At 46.2% G+C, this 25,635-nt stretch overlaps 1 protein-coding gene across 1 annotated transcript in view; it reads left to right on the top strand.

Moving 5' to 3' along the window:
- The window catches only part of UBN2 (ubinuclein 2), a 588,508-nt gene that overhangs the window by 440,146 nt on the left and 122,727 nt on the right, over window positions 1-25,635 (top strand). The window lies entirely within an intron of this gene.

The raw sequence follows: 25,635 nt of genomic DNA, 5'->3' as shown, positions 1-25,635 counted from the left end.
CACTTGACGCCTTCTCACGCCCTAATTTTATTTAGAGGCATTCTCTACGTAGTGCAGTTCTTTGCCAACCCTCCGTAACATATGTGGGCAATGACTTCTATGTGTCAGCCTCCATCCTGGATTTCGATCAGACTGTCTCTGAAGTCTGATGACTTTCTGCATCCTGCTGGTGAAACACACCTGTTGGCACATGCAGACTCTGTAGTGGGATCAGAATTCTTAATGGTCACAGGCAAATCTCTCCGACTTGTCCAAGTTTCAAAGGAGAGTGTGAAAGATCTGCAGTGGTTCCTGAAGAACCTTGACCCCTCACTTCTCTACCCAGAGATGACAGTGGTAATTGATGCATCAATTCTGGTTTGGGGTGGACCCCTGGGAGAGGTAGAGATCAGATCTGGCGGCAGTTGAGATCAATTTCAATCTCTTGGAGCTGAGGGCTATTTTCCTGGTATTGAAAGCCTTCCTCCCATCCATCAGCGGAAGACTGGTTCAGATGTTCACAGACAACACCACTGTCATGTGGTACTACAGCAAACAGGGCAAGGTGGGGTTGTTGGTCCTGTGCCAGGAGACTCAGCATATCTACAATTGGCCGGAGAACCAGTACATCTTCCGGTCGTACAGTAACTGGTGTGCTCTCTGAATGTTAGGGTAGACAAACTCGGTCGCTGATGCATTGTTGATCGTGAGTGGTTACATCCAGAGGTGGCGCAAGGTCTCTTTCAAGAATTGGGAGATTCTTGGCTCGATCTGTTCACCACCGAGAATGTGCAGTGTCAGCACTTTTCACACTGGAGTTTCCTAGGCAGCTCTCACTCGGAGATATGTTCCTCCTTGAGTGGCACTCTAACTCCTGTATGCCTTTACGCTGATACCAGCCCTGCCCCCCAAGTTCTCGAGAGGATCAAGACTGACTGGGCCCAAGTCATCCTAGTGGTTCTGGATCAGGCCTGGAGAGTGTGGTACCCTGAGCTCCTGAGCGTAAGCATCTGTCCCCGATGAGACTTCCCCTTTGGGAGGTTCTCCTGTTGCAGCAACGGGGCAGGGTCCATTTTCCTGAACCTGCACACTCTCTAACTTCCTGTCTGGAGATTGTGCAGAACAGTTGAGAGTTTTAATCTTCCTCTTGAGACTTAAGATGTCACTTTGGAAGCCAGGTGTCCTGCCAATAAGACAGGATATGCTGTAGGAAACTGGGTCTGGTGCTTGATGCAACTTTGACTGAAGTGCACTGGGTTCCTGCTAAGCAGGTCGCCAGTGTTCCTTTCCCAAAACATGACCCATGTTCACTTGATCCCCAAGTGGCCAGGTCCTTTAGCACCTCTGAGTCCCCAGTAAATGGTACCTCTGGTACCTTGGCCCTAGATACTAAAGAGGGTCCCTAAGAGCTGCAGAATAACTTGTGCCACTCTAAGAGACCCAGCACCAAACTCATGCAGACTGCCACTGCAGGCTGCGTGACAGGGTGCTCCAAAATGTGAAAGCACAACATGGCACACACCTGCGTGCCATGTCCACTAACACTGCCTATAATATTTGTGAGTGACCCCTACAGCAGGCCTTACAGCCCTAAGGCAGAGTGCATTATATAACATGTTAGGACATATTTCTGTGAGAAAATATGCCTCTACTATGTCTTTGTCGATTCTTAGACATTGTAAGAGAACAGGGGAGACATTTTAAATACTATGCTGGACACTTTAAGTTACAGTTCCCCAGCTACATGATGGCTTCACTGAAAATAGGTATGTTTGGTATTAAACATCTCGTATTAATACACCCTCACTGATTCCAGTGATGAATTTATTAAAACGTGCACCCAGAGGGCACCTTATAAGTGCCCCCTGAAAAACCTACCAACTGCTGGTAGGGTAACTGGCTAGTTCTAGCCAGCCTTCCACCAACAGACAAAGTGCTGACCCCCAAGGGTTGAGGGCCTTTGCTTTCTGGCAGGGGTTTTAGACACCCCTCCCAACAGGATGACCGGGAAATCTGCATTCCATGGCAGTAAGCTTCAAAGGAGGATACCACCTTTGGTATGCAGATATGGCTGTCTTCAGAGGGAGATGCCCCCCTCCCCACCACCACCCACTCAATAAAGTCCGTTTGTCTCCTGAACAGGTGGGAAAATTAGCTATGCAGGAGGGGTGTTGCATTTGCAGGTTAGAGACACCACTAGGGTGACCAGCTTAAAATGAACACAGCCTTAGGAATTCATCCATCTTGTGTGTGGTGGAATCAGGGATTCTGGGACAGGGTGATGCCCACTCCCCCAAAGGAAGTGGTCTTCTAGGGGGCGTAGTTACCTCAAGGGTAAGGAGCCTATTGACTGCTACCCTTCACTCCCCTTAACGCCCCCTATATTACCAGGACCTCAAATCTTCGCTGGACATAAATGGAGTGGACAAGAAGCCTGCTCGCTTGAGAACTGAGGAGCGCAATGGATTTGGCTTCAACCCTGCCTGTCTTCCTGCTGCACCTGGGCCTGGTAGAGCAACTGACCTGTGCTGCCACTGCAGCATCCAAGAAACCGGGAAAGCTGCCATTGCTTTGCATATCGTCAAGAAGAGCTCCCTTGGAGCAGAGGCGCACCTTCCCTGCATCTGCAGGCTCCCCAAAAAAAACTGTGAGGGTCCAGAACCACCTAAACCAGACGGTCATCACCCCAGCTGCCAGAGCTGAAGCGGGCCAACAGTGTCAGCGTTGGTCCCAGGCCCTCCAGAAATGAAGCCCACCTTGAGTTCACCCACTGTGGACTTTACGATGGCGCCTGTGACTGAGACCCGACAGTACACTGCATCCGGACTGAGGAGAAGAAGACTGGTGTCCCCACGTCCCCCAGGCTCGTGAGACCAGAGCCTACTTGTTGGTATGGCCGGACTGGTCCCCTAGCCTATTTCTGTGGGCTGTGAGCCCCTCCTCCACGACCGCCACCTGTAATGGAAAACCGGACAGTCCAAACCACCTCTGCACCCACCTACCCCAGAGCAAGGGGAACAGGACCACTCGCCCCTTCTTCCCCGATCACTGCAGGAACTGAACCCTCTCAGTGGTTCACCTGGGCTGGATTCTCAGTACACCTCTGCAGCACCTTTGTGACCAGACCAATCCCCACTGACCTACATGGGACACCAAATGCTGAGCTGCACCCACCCTTCCCAGTGCCGCTCAAAGTGGCCTGTACTTACCTTAAGTCTAGATGATTAGTCCTGTAAGTTGCTGTTAAGTACCTGTTTGTTGTGAATGTTTTCTCTCCCATAGAGTACCATTGCAACTACAGAAAAATGCACCGTCTGCTTTGAAAACTATTTAAAAAATCCTATCTTGAAAAATACTCACCTGATTCTGGTGATAATGGTATCAAAATCTATATACAAGTATGTGTTACTTTTATACATTTTTGTCAGCTTTTTTTATGAGTTTGTCTCACTGCCTTTGTGTGTGCCTGACATGCTTAGCACTACCCTCTGTTGTGCCTAACTGCTTGCCCACACTACCACAAAAGAGAGCATTTGCAGTGTCATTTGTGCCTCTGTAATTCCTCTGGGGTTTGCTTGGACACAATGTACCTCTTTTTCGTCCACTATAAAAAGAGCAAGATTTTTACACACTCCTGCTGTTGGGACTTAATTGTCACTTGGTGCACCTCATGACAGGTGGACCCCCTTTCTGCATTTATGTCAGAGGTGTTGCAGTTTGTGTTATCATTAGCCTGGCAAGGCCTTGCCCTGGGCATTGTTAAGGGTTACAGTTTGGCTTTTCTGTGGTTGCCTGATCAACCGTCCTTGTTCAAGTCACCAGTTGTGACTTGTTTTCTCAAAGGTTTGCTGCATTTGTTCCCTCCTACTTCTTGTGTTATGCTCCTACAGGATCTCACTTTAGTCCTGAGAATTTCCCATGTGTTCTCTTTGAGCCCCCTACACAATTGCCCTCTGTGGCTGCTGATCATCAAGACTGTGTCCCTTGTGGCCATTCCATTGGCCAGGAGGGTCAGCAAGCTTCAAGCTGTCAGTTCACCCTCCATACACTAGAGTTCGATGGCATATGTTGCTGCAGATACACATGTGTGGCACAGTCCGCTGCCTGGTGTTGGGCTCTGAGTATTACAAGTTGTTTTTCTTCGAAGAAGTCTTTTTGGTCACGGGACCGAAGGACTCCTCCCTCCTCGGCTCCATTGCGCATGGGCGTCGACTCCATCTTAGATTGTTTTTTTCCGCTGTCGGGTTCGGACGTATTCCTTTTCGCTCCGTGTTTCGGTTCGGAAAGTTAGTCAGAATCTCGGAAGAAAGCGTCGGTATTGTTCCGTTCGGTATCGGGATAGTTAGGTACATCGACACCGATCATCGGAAGACTTTGGGGTAGTTTCGATCCCCCACCGGGGCCTGGTCGGCCCGACCGCGTGCGACATCGAAGCCGATGGAACGGACCCCGTTTCGTTTCTGCCCAAAATGTCACAGTAAGTATCCTTATACAGATCAGCACTTGGTCTGTAACTTGTGCTTGTCCCCCGAGCACAAGGAGGATACCTGTGAAGCCTGTCGAGCCTTCCGGTCCAGAAAAACACTCCGGGACCGAAGAGCCAGGCGTCAACAAATGGCGTCCACGTCGACAAAACAACGTTTCGACGAGGAAGAGGAAACATTCTCGGTTCCGGACTCAGAATCCGGAGACTCCGACGTCGAACAACAGCAACAAACTGTGAGTAAGACGTCGAAAAGTAAATCCATCGACAAACCGAAAGCCCAGGGGACGCCACTGCCAACAGGCCATGGCTCGACCCATAAAACAGGCGACCCGTCGAAGGCGCCGAAAAAGGGCACGCCCATAGCGAAGACACCCGACTCCGGTCGAGGGACCGCCATGGAGCAACCTCGGAGCCGAGAAAGCGGCTCCGAGAGACAAAAACAAGATATCGGCACCGAAAAACATCGGCACCGAGAATCCATGCCGAAAGGAACAAAAATTCTGTCGGTGCCGAAACCGAAAAAAGATTCTCTCTCGGCGCCGAAAAATACCACACCTTCATCCTACTCAGAGGAACAAGGAATAAGTGGCCAAATGCACAGATTTGGACAAGAGCTCCAAAGTGTAGAATCGGACTACACACAAAAGAGACTGTACATCCAGCACGACACAGGGAAGATATCAACCCTTCCCCCAATCATGAGGAAAAGAAGGATCGAACTTCCAAAGGATGACGCACAACCACAAGCCAAAGTGGTTAAAAAAGTCACGCCTCCGCCCTCTCCACCACAGGCATCGCCGGCACAAACACCGCCACAAATGCACTCACCAGCGCAAACTACCATAAGTCATGACGATCAGGATCAAGACGCTTGGGACCTGTATGACACCCCAGTGCCGGACAATGATCCCGAGTCATACCCCACAAAGCCGTCACCGCCAGAGGACAGTACCTCATACTCGCAACTGGTGGCTAGGGCAGCAGAATTCCACAATGTCCAACTGCATTCCGATCCTATAGAGGATGATTTTTTATTTAACACCCTCTCGGCTACACACAGCCAATATCAATGTCTCCCAATGCTACCAGGGATGTTACGGCACGCAAAAAAAATTTTGAAGAGCCCGTAAAATCAAGAGCCATCACCCCAAGGGTGGATAAGAAATACAAACCACCACCCACAGACCCAGTGTTTATTACTTCACAGTTACCACCTGACTCCGTGGTAGTAGGGGCAGCTCGCAAGAGAGCAAATTCACATACATCTGGCGACGCCCCACCTCCGGACAAAGAAAGCCGAAAATTTGATGCGGCAGGGAAAAGAGTAGCATCACAGGCAGCCAACCAGTGGCGCATCGCAAATTCACAAGCGCTGCTGGCCAGATATGACCGAGCACACTGGGACGAGATGCAACTTCTCGTAGACCATCTTCCCCAGGAATACCAAAAAAGGGCGCAGCAAATAGTGGAAGAGGGACAAACGATCTCAAACAATCAAATCCGCTCTTCACTAGACGCAGCCGATACTGCAGCAAGAACAGTCAACACTGCTGTCACCATAAGGAGACACGCTTGGCTACGCACTTCAGGCTTCAAACCTGAAATCCAGCAGGCTGTCCTTAATATGCCCTTCAACGAGAAACAACTTTTTGGCTCTGAAGTGGATACAGCCATTGAAAAACTTAAAAAGGACACAGACACGGCCAAGGCCATGGGCGCACTCTACTCCCCGCAGAGCAGAGGCTCTTTCAGAAAAACTCCATTTAGAGGGGGGTTTCGTGGCCAACCCACAGACACCACCAGCCAACAAACAAGAACCACACCATATCAGGGTTCCTTCCAAAGGGGAGGTTTCAGGGGATATCGGGGGGTCAATTCCCAAGGAGTAGGGGAAGATTCCAGACTCCAAAAACACCTCCACCTAAACAGTGACTTTCAAGTCACGCAACCCCTTCACTCAACACCAGTGGGGGGAAGACTAAGCCAATTCTACCAATCTTGGCAACAGATTACAACAGACAATTGGGTATTAGCAATAATCCAACATGGCTATTGCATAGAATTCCACAACTTCCCACCAAACATCCCCCCCAAAACACGCAAAATGTCACCACAACATTTAGAACTTTTAGGACTAGAAGTTCAAGCACTACTGCAAAAGGATGCAATAGAGTTAGTACCAGTACAACAAAAAAACACAGGAGTTTACTCCCTGTACTTTCTAATTCCAAAAAAAGACAAAACATTAAGACCAATATTAGATCTCAGGACACTAAATACCTACATCATATCGGACCATTTTCACATGGTCACACTACAAGACATCATTCCACTGCTCAAACAGCAAGATTACATGACCACATTAGACCTAAAGGATGCGTACTTTCATATACCAATACACCCTTCTCACAGAAAGTACCTACGGTTCGTATTCAAAGGAATACATTACCAATTCAAGGTGTTGCCATTCGGAATAACAACTGCACCAAGAGTGTTCACAAAATGTCTAGCAGTAGTAGCAGCACACATCAGGAGACAACAGATACATGTGTTCCCTTACCTAGACGATTGGCTAATCAAGACCAACACAGTAAAAAAATGCGCAAACGACACCACATTTGTCATACAAACCCTTCACAAACTGGGGTTTTCCATCAACTATACAAAATCACACCTAGAACCGTGTCAAACACAACAATATCTAGGAGCAACCATCAACACATCAAAAGGAATTGCCACTCCAAGTCCACAAAGAGTGCAGGCATTCCACAAGGTAATAAGTGCTATGTTTCCAAACCAAAAGATACAAGCAAAACATGTGCTAAAACTTCTAGGCATGATGTCATCATGCATAGCCATTGTCCCAAACGCAAGACTACACATGCGACCCTTACAATAGTGTCTAGCATCACAATGGTCACAGGCACAGGGTCAACTTCAAAATCTGGTGTTGGTAGACCGCCAAACATACCTCTCGCTTCTATGGTGGAACAGCAAAAATTTAAACAAAGGGCGGACATTTCAGGACCCAGTGCCTCAATACGTTATAACAACAGATGCTTCCATGACAGGGTGGGGAGCACACCTCAATCACCACAACATTCAAGGACAATGGGATATACACGAAACAAAATTTCATATCAATTACCTAGAACTGTTAGCAGTATTTCTAGCGTTAAAAGCCTTCCAACCCATAATAACACACAAATACATTCTTGTCAAAACGGACAACATGACAACAATGTATTATTTAAACAAACAAGGAGGAACACACTCAACACAATTGTGCCTCCTAACACAAAGAATTTGGCAGTGGGCGATTCACAACAACATTCGCCTAATAGCACAATTTATTCCAGGAATACAAAACCAACTAGCAGACAACCTTTCGCGAGACCACCAACAAGTCCACGAATGGGAAATTCACCCCCAAGTTCTGAACAAGTACTTTCAAATTTGGGGAACACCCCAGATAGATTTGTTCGCAACAAAAGAAAACTCAAAATGCCAAAACTTCGCATCCAGGTACCCACACCGCGAATCACAAGGCAATGCTCTATGGATGAGTTGGTCAGGGATATTTGCGTACGTTTTTCCCCCTCTCCCTCTCCTTCCATATCTAGTAAACAAGTTGAGTCAAAACCAACTCAAACTCATACTGATAGCACCCACATGGGCAAGACAACCTTGGTATACAACTCTACTAGACCTTTCACTAGTACCGCATGTCAAACTACCCAACAGGCCAGATCTGTTAACACAACACAAACAACAGATCAGGCATCCAAACCCAGCATCATTGAATCTGGCAATTTGGCTCCTGAAATCCCAGAATTCGGACACTTAGACCTCACACAAGAATGCATGGAGGTCATAAAACAAGCTAGAAAACCTTCCACTAGACACTGCTATGCATCTAAGTGGAAAAGATTTGTTTACTACTGCCATTCCAATCAAATACAACCATTACATGCCTCTACTAAAGACATAGTAGGATACTTACTACATGTGCAAAAAGCAAATCTCGCTTTTTCATCTATAAAAATACACCTCGCAGCAATATCTGCTTACCTACAAACTACTCATTCATCGTCTCTATTTAGAATACCAGTTATTAAAGCATTCATGGAAGGGCTAAAAAGAATTCTACCACCAAGAACACCACCAGTTCCTTCATGGAATCTTAACATCGTCTTAACAAGACTCATGGGTCCACCTTTCGAACCCATGCATTCCTGTGAAATGCAATATCTAACCTGGAAGGTCGCATTTCTCATTGCAATCACATCCTTCAGAAGAGTAAGTGAAATACAGGCATTTACCATACAAGAACCATTTATTCAAATACACAACAATAAAATAGTTCTAAGAACAAATCCAAAATTTCTGCCAAAAGTAATCTCACCATTCCATTTAAATCAAACAGTAGAATTGCCAGTGTTCTTCCCACAACCAAATTCTGTGGCTGAAAGGGCACTACATACATTAGACATCAAAAGAGCACTAATGTATTACATTGACAGAACAAAGCTAATCAGGAAAACAAAACAACTGTTCATAGCTTTTCAAAAACCACACATAGGAAATCCAATCTCTAAACAAGGCATTGCTAGATGGATAGTCAGATGCATTCAAACATGCTATCTTAAAGCCAAAAGAGAATTGCCTATTACACCAAAGGCACACTCAACCAGAAAGAAAGGTGCTACAATGGCCTTTCTAGGAAACATTCCTATGAGCGAAATATGTAAGGCTGCAACCTGGTCTACGCCTCATACGTTTACTAAACACTACTGTGTAGACGTACTAAATGCACAACAAGCTACAGTGGGCCAAGCTGTACTAAGAACATTATTCCAAACTACTTCAACTCCTACAGGCTAAACCACCGCTTTTAGGGGAGGTAACTGCTTTATAGTCTATGCCACACATGTGTATCTGCAGCAACATATGCCATCGAACTGAAAATGTCACTTACCCAGTGTACATCTGTTCGTGGCATTAGTCGCTGCAGATTCACATGTACCCTCCCACCTCCCCGGGAAGCCTGTAGCCGTTTAGAAGTAGATCATAAATCTTAAACATCTGAACATTTGTAAATAATTATTAGAAACTCTTAACGTACATACATATTCACTCCATTGCATGGGCACTATTTATACCAAACAACTCCATCCTCACCCTCTGCGGGGAAAACAATCTAAGATGGAGTCGACGCCCATGCGCAATGGAGCCGAGGAGGGAGGAGTCCTTCGGTCCCGTGACCAAAAAGACTTCTTCGAAGAAAAACAACTTGTAATACTCCGAGCCCAACACCAGGCAGCGGACTGTGCCACACATGTGAATCTGCAGCGACTAATGCCACGAACAGATGTACACTGGGTAAGTGACATTTTCATTTTTCCCCACCCAAAACTAGTTCTTTGGGCGTGTGCCTCTTTTCTCCCAAAGGTGCTTGCTCCTTTCATATAGGTCAGAACATCACGCTGCCTATGTTTTTCGTCCCACTGCATCCTTCTAAGGAGGAGGAGAGACTTCACTGCTGGAACTAAAGAGAAGACTCTCTCTCTACATTGACTGCACCAAGGAGCATTGGTTGGGCAATCAGCTTTTCATTGGGTTCACTGGAGCGAAAAAGGGCTAGGTGGCGCAGAAACAGATCATCGATCGATGGATTGTGCTCTGTGTGAAGATCTGCTATGGTTTAGGTAAAAAGCAGCCTCCTGAGGTCTTGTGGGCCCATTCTACCAGAGCCAAGGCTTTTAGTATTGCGTTAGTATGCAGGGTACTTGTCCTGTACATCATCCAAGCTGCCACGTGGGTATCACGCCAAGCGTCCACAAAGCACTACTGCTTGGAAAGTCAGGTCCTCCGACTGGCATTTGCCTGTTAATTCTCCAGGACTTCATGACTTAAGCCAGGTCACAGACCCACTTCTAAGAATTTATTGTTCGGGTATGTATTTTAAGGTGAGGAGTCTGCGGTTAGATAGAATCTCTACCAGAAAAGGTGCAACCAAATATTGTTATTCTGACTGATACTTCTAATTGCAATCAGAAGATCTGACTGATAACTTCTAATTGCAATCACAAGAACAAGATTTGGTAGCGCTTTTTCTTGTAGAGATTCTGTCTAACTATAGATTCTTAACCAATCCTCCCCTTCTGCAAACTGGGCTCTTCACTAGATACTGCATACTGGTCAGACAAAAGCTTTTGCGTGGCTCTGTGTTTTTGTTGCAGAAATTGTCATTAAAGAAACTGAAGTCAGTATGCCAAGGTAGCACATAAATGGGTACTGCAGAATCCCTTCCGACGTGGACAACTTGGACATGGAGCCAACCGACGTCACCTGTTGGTGCTCAGAGGTACAACTCGAGAGTTTTGAGATCCGCTCTGACTCCTGTGTAATATTCTAAGGTGAGTAATCCATAGTTAGTCGCTACCAGAACAAGCACTGGCAAAGCCAATAGATTTCATCTATGCAAGATCTATTGGCTTTGTCATTGTTTTTTTTATTTTCCCTTTTGCACAGCAGTGCAGCTGCAGGACGATGAGAAGAAGAAACAACCAGAGTAGTAACAGCAGATGGAGGGAGGGTTGAGGGAGAGGAACTGTATACACATGCACTCTGTAAGAGTGCATGTATTAAAAAAAAAAAAAAAGTACTTGCAGGAGCATGCGGCCAGTGTCCTGCCACTGGCTGCAGACAGGAAGCTGTCCTTGGTGCTGCTCCAGGACTGGGACACACATGAAGTCCCAGAAGGAAGGCGAGGAGGAGGCTCTAAACAGGAAGAACTTGTTCTTTTCAACTTAACTTCCCAGATCTTGAGTAGTTTCCTAACCTTCAAAAAACTGGTCTAACATATCAATTCTAATGGCAGAGCCTTCTACTCTTTAGTTACTTGATAAACATGCCACTCTGGCAGGATTTTCTTATTTCAGAAACCTGTAATTGAGACAGAAGATGAAAGCAGTCTGCCAAGGGGTATTCCAGAATAAAGGGCCTGAGTCACGAAGGGCCAAAAGCATTAAAGCACTTTTAAAGAGAACAGAGAATGGCAGGTGCATAAACAATTTAGGACTCGTACCCTTCCTGATGAAAGTTGGTGGTGCCCTTTCTGGGGGAAACTATAAACCAAACAAATGCTAATCCAGCACTGCAGGACAGAATGTGGCTCTCCCAGGCCTAGAACCGTGAATATTTTATCAGTTGCTCTTGTGCTGTTTTCTGGAGAGCCATGCTGTGCAGGTTAGTCGATTTGTACTGTGGTACTTCCTCTTTCTGGGACAGGGTGAAGCCTACTCCCCAAAGGGAGTGGTCATCTAGGGGGTGTAGAGACCCCAAGAGTAAGAAGCCCATTGGCTCCTGTTCCTCGCCTGTTTCTGCAGACCCCCCTTCACTGCGACCGCTTCCGGTGACGAAGAACTCCCTTGGAGCAGAGGAGCTACTTCCCTGCATCTGCGGGCACCCAAAAAAGAACTGTGAGGTCCCTCTTTATGTTTTTCTTTTTCCTCTCGCACGCAGCCCCAGTCCGCTTTCCCACTCTGGGCACCCGAGCCATAGCAAGTGTGAATAGTTGGGGTGCTCCCAATTTTGCAGCTGTCAACGAGCATCTGTGTTTGAAATAGCAGTCCCTCCATATGAACATTTTACATGCCATCAGACTGGGCCTGCAGACTTTTCGGGCATATCTTAAAGATAAGACCGTTCTAATCATAATCGACAACAGTGTCATTGTATTACATTGCTAGTCAATGAGGTATATTGTGCCAGTCCATATGTTTGAATGCCTTTTCTGTCCAGCTTCCATCTACTATTGGCGTACCGTTTTTCAGCTTGCTAAGGAAGGACTGAAATATTCTTCAGTAAGCATTCAACTGGTGGCAGTTTGGGGTTTAGGATGTTGAGCGATGCTCCTTCCCTCTGCTCAGTGTCATTAAACAGTACATGAGTGGCTTTTCCCAAAGTCTGGAAATCGCTTGCACCAATGGAACTGAACACTGCCTCCCCCATTCTAACGTAGCAGAACTTTGATATCTTTTGGATCTAAGTAAGATATTACCCACTCAGTCTCGGCTTCAGTCATTTTTTGCCACAATAAAACATTGTCTACCGTGGAGTAAAATGACTTGTTCCACCAGGAGCATGTTGGTGACTGCTGCATTCTAGACAAGGGTACTTGTACAGGACAGAAGCTAAGCAGCAGTATGGAGAAGCATCTATATGTTTACCAGGTATTATATTCCTGGATCTTAATGTGGGACCTTAATGGGTTTAACCTTGTTTATTGAAAGGGACCCTGCCTTCCCGTTAAGTTTTCTGTGATACTGCTTACTATTCTGAGTCAAGCATGTGAAACTATGAAAGATCGAGTGCTGGAAAATAAATTATAGTTTCCTGTAATTCCAGTTCTCCTGCTTTGATCATTTTCATAGTTGTGCACGTGACTATCTCACTTTCTAAATCATTCTCGCTACCTCATCTATGAATTCTTTGCAGTTGTGCTATGAAGTCTGAGCTCTGGTGGCCTCTCAGCATATCTGCGTAGTTGGCTGAAGTTTGGGTTGTTTCAAATGAAGTGGATCTGCTATTTAAACACTTGTTGGGACTATGGCCATTTTAAAACTGTTGATTACTTTTTAAAATTTCCAGGAATTTTCAACCTGATTGAAGCATATGAATCTAAAAAAAAACAGCGCTGGAGAACTTGGCTTACAGATTAGTAAATGAGTTTCAATTTGTTGCAGCCATTCAAATTGTAAGAACCCTCTGTGGGGCTTAAATATTGGGTCCATCAAGTAGGCATGCCTCAGATCCAGGCGCACCATTCAGTCTCTCTTCCAGAAAAAATACCTGAGGAGGTCAATACTCTTTATCTGGTGTTACACCAAGCAGGATTTCAAGTCTTGCACATTTATGAGCACCAACGCATTGCCCTTTTTCGCCACAGGCTAAGTGTAGCTTTGGATTCCCTAGGGTGCAGAACTACCCTGCAGTTTGACTCATTTGTCTTCTGACTATACTCCTGTGACAATCAGTATCCACTTTCATTTTGAAAAGCAAATTGTTTTGGATCTTACTATTGTCACAAGAGTGAGGAAATGGGGTCCATTATGTGACGTGGTTGTGCGACATCACCGTGTAATATTTACCTGACCCCTTTAGGACCGGTAGGCTTCGTTTGTTAAACCATCTAGCTCATCTATGGGTAGCTGTGGCTCTGAATAGAAAGGATTACACAAAAGAACAAGAGTAAAGCATTCAAACAGCACCGAAACAATTGATAAAAAAATATGAGACACTCAAGAAATCCAACACCAATTTATAAAAACAGACTGTATTTTTATGTGTTTTTAGACAACACAACGAAAAAGATCTGCCACAGAGTTCTGGAGGAATAGATTTTACAAAGTATAGTAAATATGCACTTTTTACTCAACCGCAAACAAGCGTTGTCCAAATAAACAAATCTGCCATTTAGAATTTTTTGAGCAAAAACGTTTGCAGCTACACTTAGGCCCACGGAGGGGATGAGGAAGATCTTGCCACAGGATCAACATCCCTTGAAGTCCTCAGTCCTGATAGAATTCAAGTTATCACTGGGCTACCAGTTGCCCTTTATCACAGTCACAGACAAATCCTTCCTTGGGTGACTACTCTTCTTATGGCTGAGCAAACTGCACTCCGACAACTCTCCCGGTCAGCTGTGCTCTGTAGGCTACAGAGTAGAGCACATCAAGTACCTTCTCCTTTTTCTAGACACCAGGTGCAGCAGGTGCAGTCCATGTCGGTGAAGAGTCTCACTTTGCCGGTTCCTTGGTTCAGCAGGTTAGTTCTTCTTCGGTCCTTCTTTCAGTCTAGTTGAGATCTTCTGGTGCCAGGGTTGCCCTATTTCTCCATTTTTAGTCACCATCTTCAGATTGTTTATTTTCTATCGTTGGGTCTGGATGCCATCTGAAGGATCTCCTATATGAGGAAAAAGTTTGCCGAAAAAATCACCGAAATCGAATAGCAACACTAACGAAGAGGTACCTGAGGAGAATTTGGGAGAAGCTTATTTCCTCAATAGATTGAGAATGCCTGTTCAGGGGGCTCCCTGGACTGCCTAATGGAGTAGACTCCATCCCAGTTCTGAAAGAATTGCCATACAAGTTCTTGCAGGAGGACAAACACCCGGTCTGCAACATCTGTCTGCCCGTCGAGCATTGCAGCGCATACTGCGACACCTGCTCCTTCATGTTCATATTGAAGAAGCTGAGGGTGAGACAGACAAGCCCATCACAACATGCAGGGGCAACAGACAACTACATTCCTATGAGACAGATCGTTGAAGGCCAGGCAGCCAAAAAAGATAGATATCCAAGGTAAGAGAACCATTGTCCTTGAAGAGAATGCCTGAGGCACAAAACTCTGTCTCAAGGGTGTCGAAGGATTCACCAACCACAAACACACCCCAAGACAAGTAGCCCTTCGGATCCCTCGAAGGGGACACTGCAGGAGGAGAGACTCCCAAAAGATCCAAGTCTTTGAAAGACAGACGTTTAATGAATGTTTGGACGTCAAAATCGGAGGGGTCTAAAGCCGAACATCAAAGCTCGACAACCAAAATGTCTTCAAAAGACTCTTGGATGTGGAAGAGGAAGACATCAAGCTTTGATGCCAAAGAAAAGGGAAGCTGATATCGAGGAGACCTCTTGGTGCAGAGATAGGCACACTTCTACACCAAAAAACTTTGACAAAAATCTATAGGGTTTTCAGTTATCTTCAAAGACTTGGTCTCTGAAGGACCAGAACGAGAAAGAGGTCTAGGAATTCTAACCTCCCTTAAGAGCTGAGCCTCTAGAGGAGGAAGAAGAACTCTTTTGCAAAGATGAACAGATGGCAAGAATCTATCAAGGTTCTGAGGAATCTGAATATACAGTGCCACAGTGGCAAGATCTAGACACACTCTCCTGCAGAAGAAGTGGATACCTTTGCCTCCATAGGTCATTGGCATGTACAACCAGGTCATAAAACAGGCTGCAAACAAGTACAGAGTACACTTAGAGGAAGAAGGACCCCCAGTCTTGTTTCCTGCTGGAGACACTTCTACCGACACAAGCCAGGAATCAATTCCTACCCATGCTCCTTAGACCAGGGAGGAGTATCCTTCAAGGAGCCCACCACTTGTCGAGCTGTGACTCCAAGGCCAGAGAAGAAGTATAAGTATTCTTTGAAAGATCCAGCATCTATATAGGGTACAGTACCTGCTGACTCCATTATAGCGTGAACAGCAAGTAAGCGGGCCAACATGCCATTTACCTCAGGGCTGCCTCAAAAAAGGAGCGCAAAAGGATGGACCTCATGGGGGTAGGAAAGTGCCCCTTTTTACATGTTACTGAGGTTTTTTCGTCGGAAGGTGCACTGGGTTCCTGCTAACCAGGTCCCCAGTTTCAGTGCTCTTTCTCTAAAACAAGGTAAAAGGCCTAATTGTGCACACACTTTAGTACCTCTGAGTCCCTAGTAAATGTTTCTCCTGTTACCTACTACCTGGGTACTAAAGAGGATCCCTAAGGGATGCAGCATGTATTGAGCCACCCTGAGGGAATCCCCCACCCTTTCCCAAAAAAATGCAGAAACGAATGCCATTGCAGATAGTGTCATGGTGCAAACCATGAGTGAAAACAACATGGCGCACTCATGGTGTGTGAGACACCGAATCACTGCATCTAAGTATATGTAAGTCACCCCCTACAGCAGGCCTTAGAGCCCTAAGGCAGGGTACATTATATTTGATGGGGGGGGGCGTGTCTACATGAGCAGATTTGCCCGGTGATGTCTAGTTCGATTACTAGATGTCACAAGTAAACAGGGAAGCCATCCTAAGGTATGTACTGGACACTCGTTACTTAGAGTTACCCAAGTACATAATGACTTCACTGAAACCTATGATGTTTTGCATCAAACACCTATTCTTAATAAATCCATACTGACGCCAGTATTGGATTTATTATGACGTACACCCAGATGGCTCATTAGAAGTGTTCTCTGAAACCTACTAGTCCTTTAGTGTCCTGGCTGACTGGTACCGATCAGCCTGCCTCCACAGACATGTTTCAGACCCCCTGGAGATAAGAGCCCATGCTCTCAGAGGCCAGAAACAATGCTTGATCCAGAGGAAGGTGTTTAACACCTTTTCCCGCAGGATGGCTAGTGAATCTGCATTCTAAGGCCTGGGACTTCAAAGTCCCTGCCGCCTTTAATATGGCCCCTGGCTTTCCCCAGACTGGGGAATTGCCACCCCATGCCCTGAGCCCTGTTTGGCACCAGGGCAGATGGGCAATTAGCATGGCATGTTGCACTACCAGGCTACTCACACACCTAAGTTGGCCAGCTTTGTGTGCTCCAAGAAGAAGCATTCCACCTTCTTTGTTTTGGTGGAATTAGGAATTGTGGGACAGGATTATGCCCACTCCCCCACAGGAAGTGGTCATATAGGGTGTTTAGTCACACCAGGGTAAGTAGTCCATTGGCTACAACCCTACACTCCCCTAAATGCCCCTAAATTGAGTATTTAGGCGGCCCCCTGACATCAGTAGAACAAATTTGACTGACTGAAGAAAGAGGACAACTTTGATGCCAAATCCTGCTTACCTGCTACTGTCTCGACAATCCGACATGGCCTGCATCTGTGCATTCTCCAGAAGCTTTAGAGAGCCTCCAGCTCTCCGCAAAGTTGTCCGTATCTCCATTGAAGTGAAGAAGCCACTTGCCTGCAGGCAACAATTGCAACGTTTGGCTCATCGTTCTGCCGACCACCGGGTCCACCGACGCATCAGCTGCTTGGAAGGTCACCATGCTGTAGGTCAGATCCAGCTCCCCACCAAGTGAGCCATACTGCATTGATTCCCAGGATACTGGACCCCTTGCAGCAACCAAAGCTTGTTTGATTTCCGTCCATACTCCAACGCCGCAAAGACTGACTAGCCGATGAGGGAGGTAAGCATCGCAGAGGCCAGAACCGAGAGTGGCACAAGTGTCTTGTTTTAACCCCTTCTTGCAGGTCCAACCGGTTGCCCTGGGCACCTTTCATTCAAGAACACCCGCTGACCAAAAACCACTGTAGCCAAGCTCCCATGCTTGGGTCCATAACACCCAACGGTGCTCCTCACTTCCATGACCCCCACTGATCAAGCCCCCTTTTGGAGTTCCCAGACTTGTTCCCATGTCACCCTCTGCAGCCTCTTTTGAGGTGGTCTCTTCGTAAACCTTGCAGTGCACTAGGCACCTGACCCATCTAGCTCCTCAGGCACCTGATCGACCAGGGCAGGTAAAACTGAACTGCTGGTGTTTCTTGTGACCTTAGCCCCCGCCAACCCTCACAACGCCACTCCCCCTAGCACCCTACTACCAAAAGGGTACCCCTGAGAACCTTCTGCAAAGACCACTATGGTGTGAATGTAGTTTACCCACTGAAATTCATTACCACTTAAAGAGAGAGGCCGCTTCCAGGTAGGAACAGCCCACCAGAGCTTTTAGAGAGGCAACCTATGGGCCACAACACAACAGAGTTGGCATTACCAACAGCAAGGACGCCAATCCTTTTGAGGAAGAACCCCAGGAAGGGGTCAGCCACACAGAGGAGCCTCAACCCCCACAAATAAATCACCAGTGTGAGACATGAACAAGGATCAAGAACTCTTACACACACCACCAGTTGGAGGCAGAATAAAAAACTTTCTTCAGGACTGGAAGAAGATATGCTGAATATCCATTTGTCTGACGTTAGAGTTTGGATATTTAATAGAATTACAAACAAATCTACCAACAAGGGGGGCAAAAAAGAAGGTCCATGCCAAAGAAAAAATGTCTGGTCTCTTCAAGGAAGTAAAGGAATTGCTGGAGAAAAAAACAAAACCGGGTATAACCATGCCAAGGAGGCATTTCCTTACAACGATGTTAAAATGTCTAGCTCATATTTCAGAAAGCAAGCTAATATATGCATCTTTAAAAGTACATTGTAAGGAAATGCCTCCTTGGCATGGTTACCCCCTGACTTTTTGCCTTTGCTGATGCTAAGTTTTGATTTGAAAGTGTGCTGAGGCCTGCTAACCAGGCCCCAGCACCAGTGTTCTTTCCCTAACCTGTACTTTTGTTTCAACAATTGGCACACCATGGCATCCAGGTAAGTCCCATGTAACTGGTACCAAGGGCCCTGATGCCAGGGAAGGTCTCTAAGGGCTGCAGCATGTCTTATGCCACCGTGGGGATCCCTCACTCAGCACAGACACACTACTTGCCAGCTTGTGTGTGCTAGTGGGGATAAAACAACTAAGTCGACATGGCACTCCCCTCAGGGTGCCTTGCCAACCTCACACTGCCTATGAAGTATAGATAAGTCACCCCTCTAGCAGGCAGGGTGCACTATACCATAGGTGTGGGCATAAGTGCATGAGCACTATGCCCCTACAGTGTCTAAGCCAAACCTTAGACATTGTAAGTGCAGGGTAGCCATAAGAGTATATGGTCTGGGAGTCTGTCATGCACGAACTCAACAGCACCATAATGGCTACACTGAAAACTGTGAAGTTTGGTATCAAACTTCCCAGCACAACAAATGCACACTGATGCCAGTGTACATTTTATTGTAACATACACCCCAGAGGGCACCTTAGAGGTGCCCCCTGAAACCTTAACCGACTATCCGTGTAGGCTGACTAGTTTTAGCAGCCTGCCACACACCAGACATGTTGCTGGCCACATGGGGAAGAGTGCCTTTGTCACTCTGTGGCTAGTAACAAAGCCTGTACTGGGTGGAGATGCTTATCACCTCCCCCTGCAGGGACTGTAACACCTGGCGGTGAGCCTCAAAGGCTCACCCCCTTTGTTACAGCACCCCAGGGCACTCCAGCTAGTGGAGTTGCCCGCCCTCTCCGGCCACGGCCCCACTTTTGGCAGCAAGGCCGGAGGATATAATGAGAAAAACAAGGAGTCGTCACTGGCCAGTCAGGACAGCCCCTAAGGTGTCCTGAGCTGAGGTGACTCTGACTTTTAGAAATCCTCCATCTTGCAGATGGAGGATTCCCCCAATAGGATTATGGATGTGCCCCCCTCCCCTCAGGGAGGAGGCACAAAGAGGGTGTAGCCACCCTCCGGGCTAGTAGCCATTGGCTACTAACCCCCCAGACCTAAACACACCCCTAAATTCAGTATTTATGGGCTCCCCAGAACCTAGGAACTCAGATTCCTGCAACCTAAGAAGAAGAGGACTGCTGAGCTGAAAAACCCTGCAGAGAAGACGGAGACACCAACTGCCGTGGCCCCAGCTCTACCGGCCTGTCTCCCCACTTCTAAAGACACTGCTCCAGCGACGCTTTCCACAGGGACCCGCGACCTCTGAAGCCTCAGAGGACTGCCCTGCATCTAGAAGGACCAAGAACTTCCGAGGACAGCGGCTCTGTTCACCAAAGACTGCAACTTTGCAACAAAGAAGCAACTTTGAAACAACACGCGTTTTCCGGCGGAAGCGTGAGACTTGGCATTCTGCACCCAACGCCCCCGGCTCGACTTGTGGAGAACAATCACTTCAAGGAGGACTCCCCGGCGACTGTGAGACCGTGAGTAGCAAGAATTGACCCCCCTGACCCCCCACAGCGACGCCTGCAGAGGGAATCCCGAGGCTACCCCTGACCGCGACTGCCTGCTTCTAAGACCTGACACCTGGTAAAGGCACTGCATCCGCAGCCCCCAGGACCTGAAGGATCCGACCTCCAGTGCAGGAGCGACCCCCAGGTGGCCCTCTCCCTTGCCCAGGTGGTGGCTACCCCGAGGAGCCCCCACTTGCCTGCCTGCATCGCTGAAGAGACCCCTTGGTCTCCAATTGGTTTCTATTGAAAACCCGACGCTTGTTTGCACACTGCACCCAGCCGCCCCCATGCAGCTGAGGGTGTACTTTCTGTGTGGACTTGTGTCCCCCCCGGTGCCCTACAAAACCCCCCTGGTCTGCCCTCCGAAGACACGGGTACTTACCTGCTGGCAGACTGGAACCGGGGAACCCCCTTCTCCATTGAAGCCTATGCGTTTTGGGCACCACTTTGACCTCTGCACCTGACCGGCCCTGAGCTGCTGGTGTGGTAACTTTGGGGTTGCTCTAAACCCCCAACGGTGGGCTACCTTGGACCCAAACTTGAACCCCGTAGGTGGTTTACTTACCTGCAAAAACTAACAAACTCTTACTTCCCCCAGGAACTGTTGAAAATTGCACTGTCTAGTTTTAAAATAGCTATATGTCATTTATGTGAAAACTGTATATGCTATTTTGCTAATTCAAAGTTCCTAAAGTACCTAACTGAAATACCTTTCACTTGAAGTATTACTTGTAAATCTTGAACCTGTGGTTCTTAAAATAAACTAAGAAAATATATTTTTCTATACAAAAACCTATTGGCCTGGAATTGTCTCTGAGTGTGTGTTCCTCATTTATTGCCTGTGTGTTTACAACAAATGCTTAACACTACTCCTCTGATAAGCCTACTGCTCGGCCACACTACCACAAAATAGAGCATTAGAATTATCTCTTTTTGCCACTATCTTACCTCTAAGGGGAACCCTTGGACTCTGTGCATACTATTCCTTACTTTGAAATAGTGCATACAGAGCCAACTTCCTACATACATTTAGTAGCAGTAGTGGCTTACACAAGAGACCATATTGGAAGAAGATTTTTCACAGCACCAGTGACAGAGGTTCTTGGAGGGAGCCAAAGAATGACCACAATAAGAAATTCTCCTGCACCCACATAGAATCTAAATGTGGTATTCACTCAGTTAATGAAGAACCCTTTGCCAAAGGGTTCATTACTAATGCTCACCTTGGAAACTGCATTCCTGGTGGCTATAACTTCTCTGCGCTGGGTGAGTGAACTGGATTCACAAGCAAACCGCCCACCTCCACCAAAAAAAAATGAAAGGAAGGAACTGCATACTATCTAGGCTATCCCTAGATGCAGCTTTATGCACACTTCCAACATGACGGAACCTCTCTCTTGGCTTCCAGAGCTCCCTAGCTCAACCCAGTTGTGTGGCTACCAAGAAGACTACACACCCTTGAAAAAATGGTTTGGCAACAGGCTTCCCTTCTCTGTCCCTAGTACAAACCTGTCTACCTAGACATTGGAGCAGCCCCTCCCCCGTGTGATACCAGTTTGCCCTTCAAAGTCAGCTTCTCCTTTGAAGCTAGCCTTATGGACCAACATTTGTGTGGCTTCCTGCAGAAGGGGAGTAACACCTCTTTTCAGTGCAGGCTTCTATTTTCTCTTTTCTTGGGAGTTTCTAGCCTGTCTCCCGAGTGGGGCAGAAAGCTGTCTTGGGGACAGGCTCCTTGTGCACAGGATACTAAAGGCAACTCAGTGGCAACTTTGTAAAAGTTGCACGCCACAACCTGTTACATTAATTTAGACTAGAGAATTGTGCCACGTATAACGGAACAAGTTTTTGGATACCTTGGAGTATCAACTCTGGTCGCACTGTTCAGATGTTAGCAAAGCTGAGGGGTCAGAATGTAACCCTATACTCGCCAATGGGGCAACCTAGTTCTTCCTCAGTAAAAAAAACATGTTCTGCCCATGAAATATGCCGCACCCTGCTTTAGTGTTCAGTAGGCCTGCCATAGGGAGACTTAAATATATTGCACGGGGAGGCTTGTCTTTGCTATTGCTTTAAATGGCAAAGTCCAGGCTGGCAGTTCAAAACTGCTCTTCCAGTCTGCAATCACACTGTATCAGTGAATAAGTTTGACCTTTACTCTTTGGCATACTCACCTTGGGTATGTAAGACCCTCCTTGGAAACGACCTAGGTTTCCCCATTCTCTAAGGGTGGGTAAAAACCAGCAAACTGTAGGTGGGACGGTTTTAACACACCTCTGCTTAATCTCATATTCTTCTAGGGTCTTAAGCTGTCAGAGGATCTGGCCACAGGTATCTATCCTGTGGGTCTGCGACAAACACATTGACAGAAGATCATTGTATTAGAGATCTGAGCTTTGTTCAGTACATTGAACATGGTCTCAAAATTTGCTATCCTTCACGAAAAGTCTTACCCAACAGCCAACCCTGTGCCACTGCCTAGCCTACCTATAAGCCACTTCTGCAAATTTCAACTGAATTGTGATCTGCAAGGACCTCTTTCACTCTACCGAAATAGCACAGCTTGCTTTGTCTAATTTTAACATTTTGTGCAGGCCAAGCCCAAAAGGATGTTGATGTCCACCACAATCTTTCCTCCTTTGACGCCTCGGCTCACATTGTTTTTTGTGAGTTACGTGGACCTGTCCCTAGTCTGTCCCCATCTTGGGTCCTTTGCGATGGTAACCTAAGAAGGTCACCATCTTCTGTTCCACCTCAGATGCTAAGGTGACCTTTCTGTCTAAAAAGGACCTGGTGCTCTCAGGCGGTTACAAACTTTTTTCAGCTCCCTCAGTCTAGATGGAACCCTCCCCTAAAGTACTCCATCCCCTGATGTAATGTAGTACAACTCAGTGTCTGAGTCTTTCTTGGTCGTCCTGCAGGTCTGGACCGTCCTGTTCTTTCTCCTCCAATTTGCAGGGTCTGTTGTAGAAGTGATTTTGAGATGCCGATTTCACCACCCACTTCTGTGTCCAGATCATCCATGAAGACCGTTTCACCTTCGTGTTCTACCTCCTCGGTTGCCTAATGTTGGTTGGTTCCTCCCAGAGTCCTGCTAGGAGGGGCACTTGTTCATTATACTTCCCAAATGAACAGCATTGTCTCTACCGCCACCACTTTCATTGCATTTCTGAGCTTTATATTTGTCCCTGGAATCCGGAGCCTTTAATTTTAATGCTCATCCGCTCTCTCCCCAAGAAGTACATGGCCATTGTGTAAAGGTATTTCACAACCTTTTTCCCAGAGGCTATCTCCTAGGCCTCAAACAAGCAGTGCTCGCATCTCTCTAGATCTCACTCTCTGCTAGCAAACACCACTGACAACAAACCACTTACTTATTCTAAGTGTGCGCAGTATGGATAGTGGACTGGACGAAAATGGTATAAATCCTAGCCTAGCTACTTCCTGCGGCCATCCTGTGGGAGCACTGACATTCTCTATAGTAAGTTCCTGGTAGCGCTCCTAAAAGTCTCAGCTGCACCTTCGAGAGGGATTGACAGTGGTCAGCCATGGCACAAACTACTTTTTTTTTGGTAGGCTTATCTTGGGCAGCTTCCTGGATCTTATCTGCATACGCCATCCAGTAATCTATTGGGTGCATAGAGCAGAAAAAACAACTGCTGCTTCAGAGGCGTCACACCACAGCCCTAAAATCTGTCTGCCGTGCAGTCATTCATACTTTGCTGGAAAAAAAATTCAATAAATGCACCAATTTTCAAATTGGCAAGCAATATGAAGGTGTTAAAAGTTCAAAGCCTTGCCTATCACTTGCCACCAACCCTTGTTGTGGCAGTTGAGCAAATATGTATGGTAGTTTTGTGAGTGAGCTGATGTGCCTTCTCCAGTGATTACTTTGGGTGTTTAATCTGAGATGCAGAATTCTGCTTTTGCTTGACTATCCTTAGCTTAACATGTTCACTTCAAATCTAGCATGTCATCAGCCTTTATACTCGTGCTGATGTTCCCATTTCTCTTCACTCTAGTCGTTGTGAAAACATATCTAGAGGAAAAAGTAATTGTATGCCCACTTTAAACTTTTTAGACTTTCTCCCTTTAACGCACCTTTCATTTATGCATGGTGTCTGCTTATGAAAATTGAGTCTGGAAAGCTGCTATTTTACTGATGTGTGTGTTGGTTTAGCTGTGCATGCACTGTGCAGCTTTATTAATTTATGTAAAACCGTTAGCATGGCAGATTAAAAGCTTCTTGACAAAATGTACAAACTTAGTTCATGAGATTTTCACTTTTTATACTGGTAAAGCTTTAAAGCAATACAAAGCGTTTGTGGCCTTTAGATATTGGGTCGGTGAAAAAGTAGACAGTTGCAAAGGATGTATTCCCTTGGAGAAAGGCAGTGTCCTTGGACTCCACCACACCATGTTCATGGCCACGCAGTCTTCTCATTGGATGCATTTGCCTTTTTGAAATGTTTGTATTAGCATTCTGATTTTTATGCACACCTACAAAACAGCACTAATTTGACTACACACCAGAGCTATGCATGATTTGGCCAAGCATTCACACCAAATCTCTTAAATTGGTTACTACCTGTCCATTCCGGCCAACCCCGCATGCGTTTAGAATTTCTTGCTAAGTGCTAGCAAGGTGCATACAGAAGAACCATGTAATGTGAAAGCTCTCCAGAAGATTGCCAGAGTAGTTGTACCTGAAAGTTTTGCTTTTGCTGGAAATAGAATAGGCATACTTGTTTAAAAAAACAAAGTAGCTAGGTTTGAATTATCCAAGTTATGATTGATTGGCTGAACTGGTGTGGTGGAACCCGGAATCGAAAGAGACACCAGGTTTCATTTTTTTTGTTATTTTGCACAGGAAAATATATTATTGAAATATCAGTGTCTCCGGTTGGAAAATATACCCCATAATTTTTACTTGGAGGAGTTTTTAATTGGCGGGGAGTTTCATACATCAGTCTATGAAATTGTCATTCACCTTTTGCTCCCATCCACCAGAGTATACATGATGGGGAGATGAGCTTGTCCACTTTACCTGGTTCCATTTACTTTGCGTGACTGCACAAAGCCACCTGGGGCAATGTACTTGCCGACTTTACATTGCGCCTTTCACTTTGCACATTGTTCGCATCAGCATAAAAATTGTTCCTTTCTCTTCAGTGACAAAGCTTGTTTAAAAGAGGTTTTTTTATTTAAAAATCTCTAAATTGTCACATTAATGGATGCTTATTTAAAATGAACATTTGCTCTGTAGGCATGTGGCAGCCACATTTGTTTTCTATTATCTGTCTTATTGCTGTATATACTTGCAACATATTAAAAAAAAAATCATTTCACAGCTTGCCAAGGCCAGGCCTATTGACTATGCCAGTGCTTGTTTGAAATTTGAAAGGGGGGTCAGAAAATCTCGAGTCCTTGTCTTTTTTTTTTGTTTTTTATTTTCCTCTTTTTTTTTAATGGAGTTTTGCTTGTTTATGTAATGAACCCTTGGTTGTTACTACTATTCTATGTTGCAGTATAACTGAAAAGTTA

The sequence above is a fragment of the Pleurodeles waltl genome, chromosome 4_2 (assembly GCF_031143425.1).
Source record: "Pleurodeles waltl isolate 20211129_DDA chromosome 4_2, aPleWal1.hap1.20221129, whole genome shotgun sequence".
NCBI classification, from domain to species: domain Eukaryota; kingdom Metazoa; phylum Chordata; class Amphibia; order Caudata; family Salamandridae; genus Pleurodeles; species Pleurodeles waltl.
The sequence above is the reverse complement of the archived record's forward strand: the minus strand, read 5'-3'. Positions and strand labels throughout refer to the sequence as shown.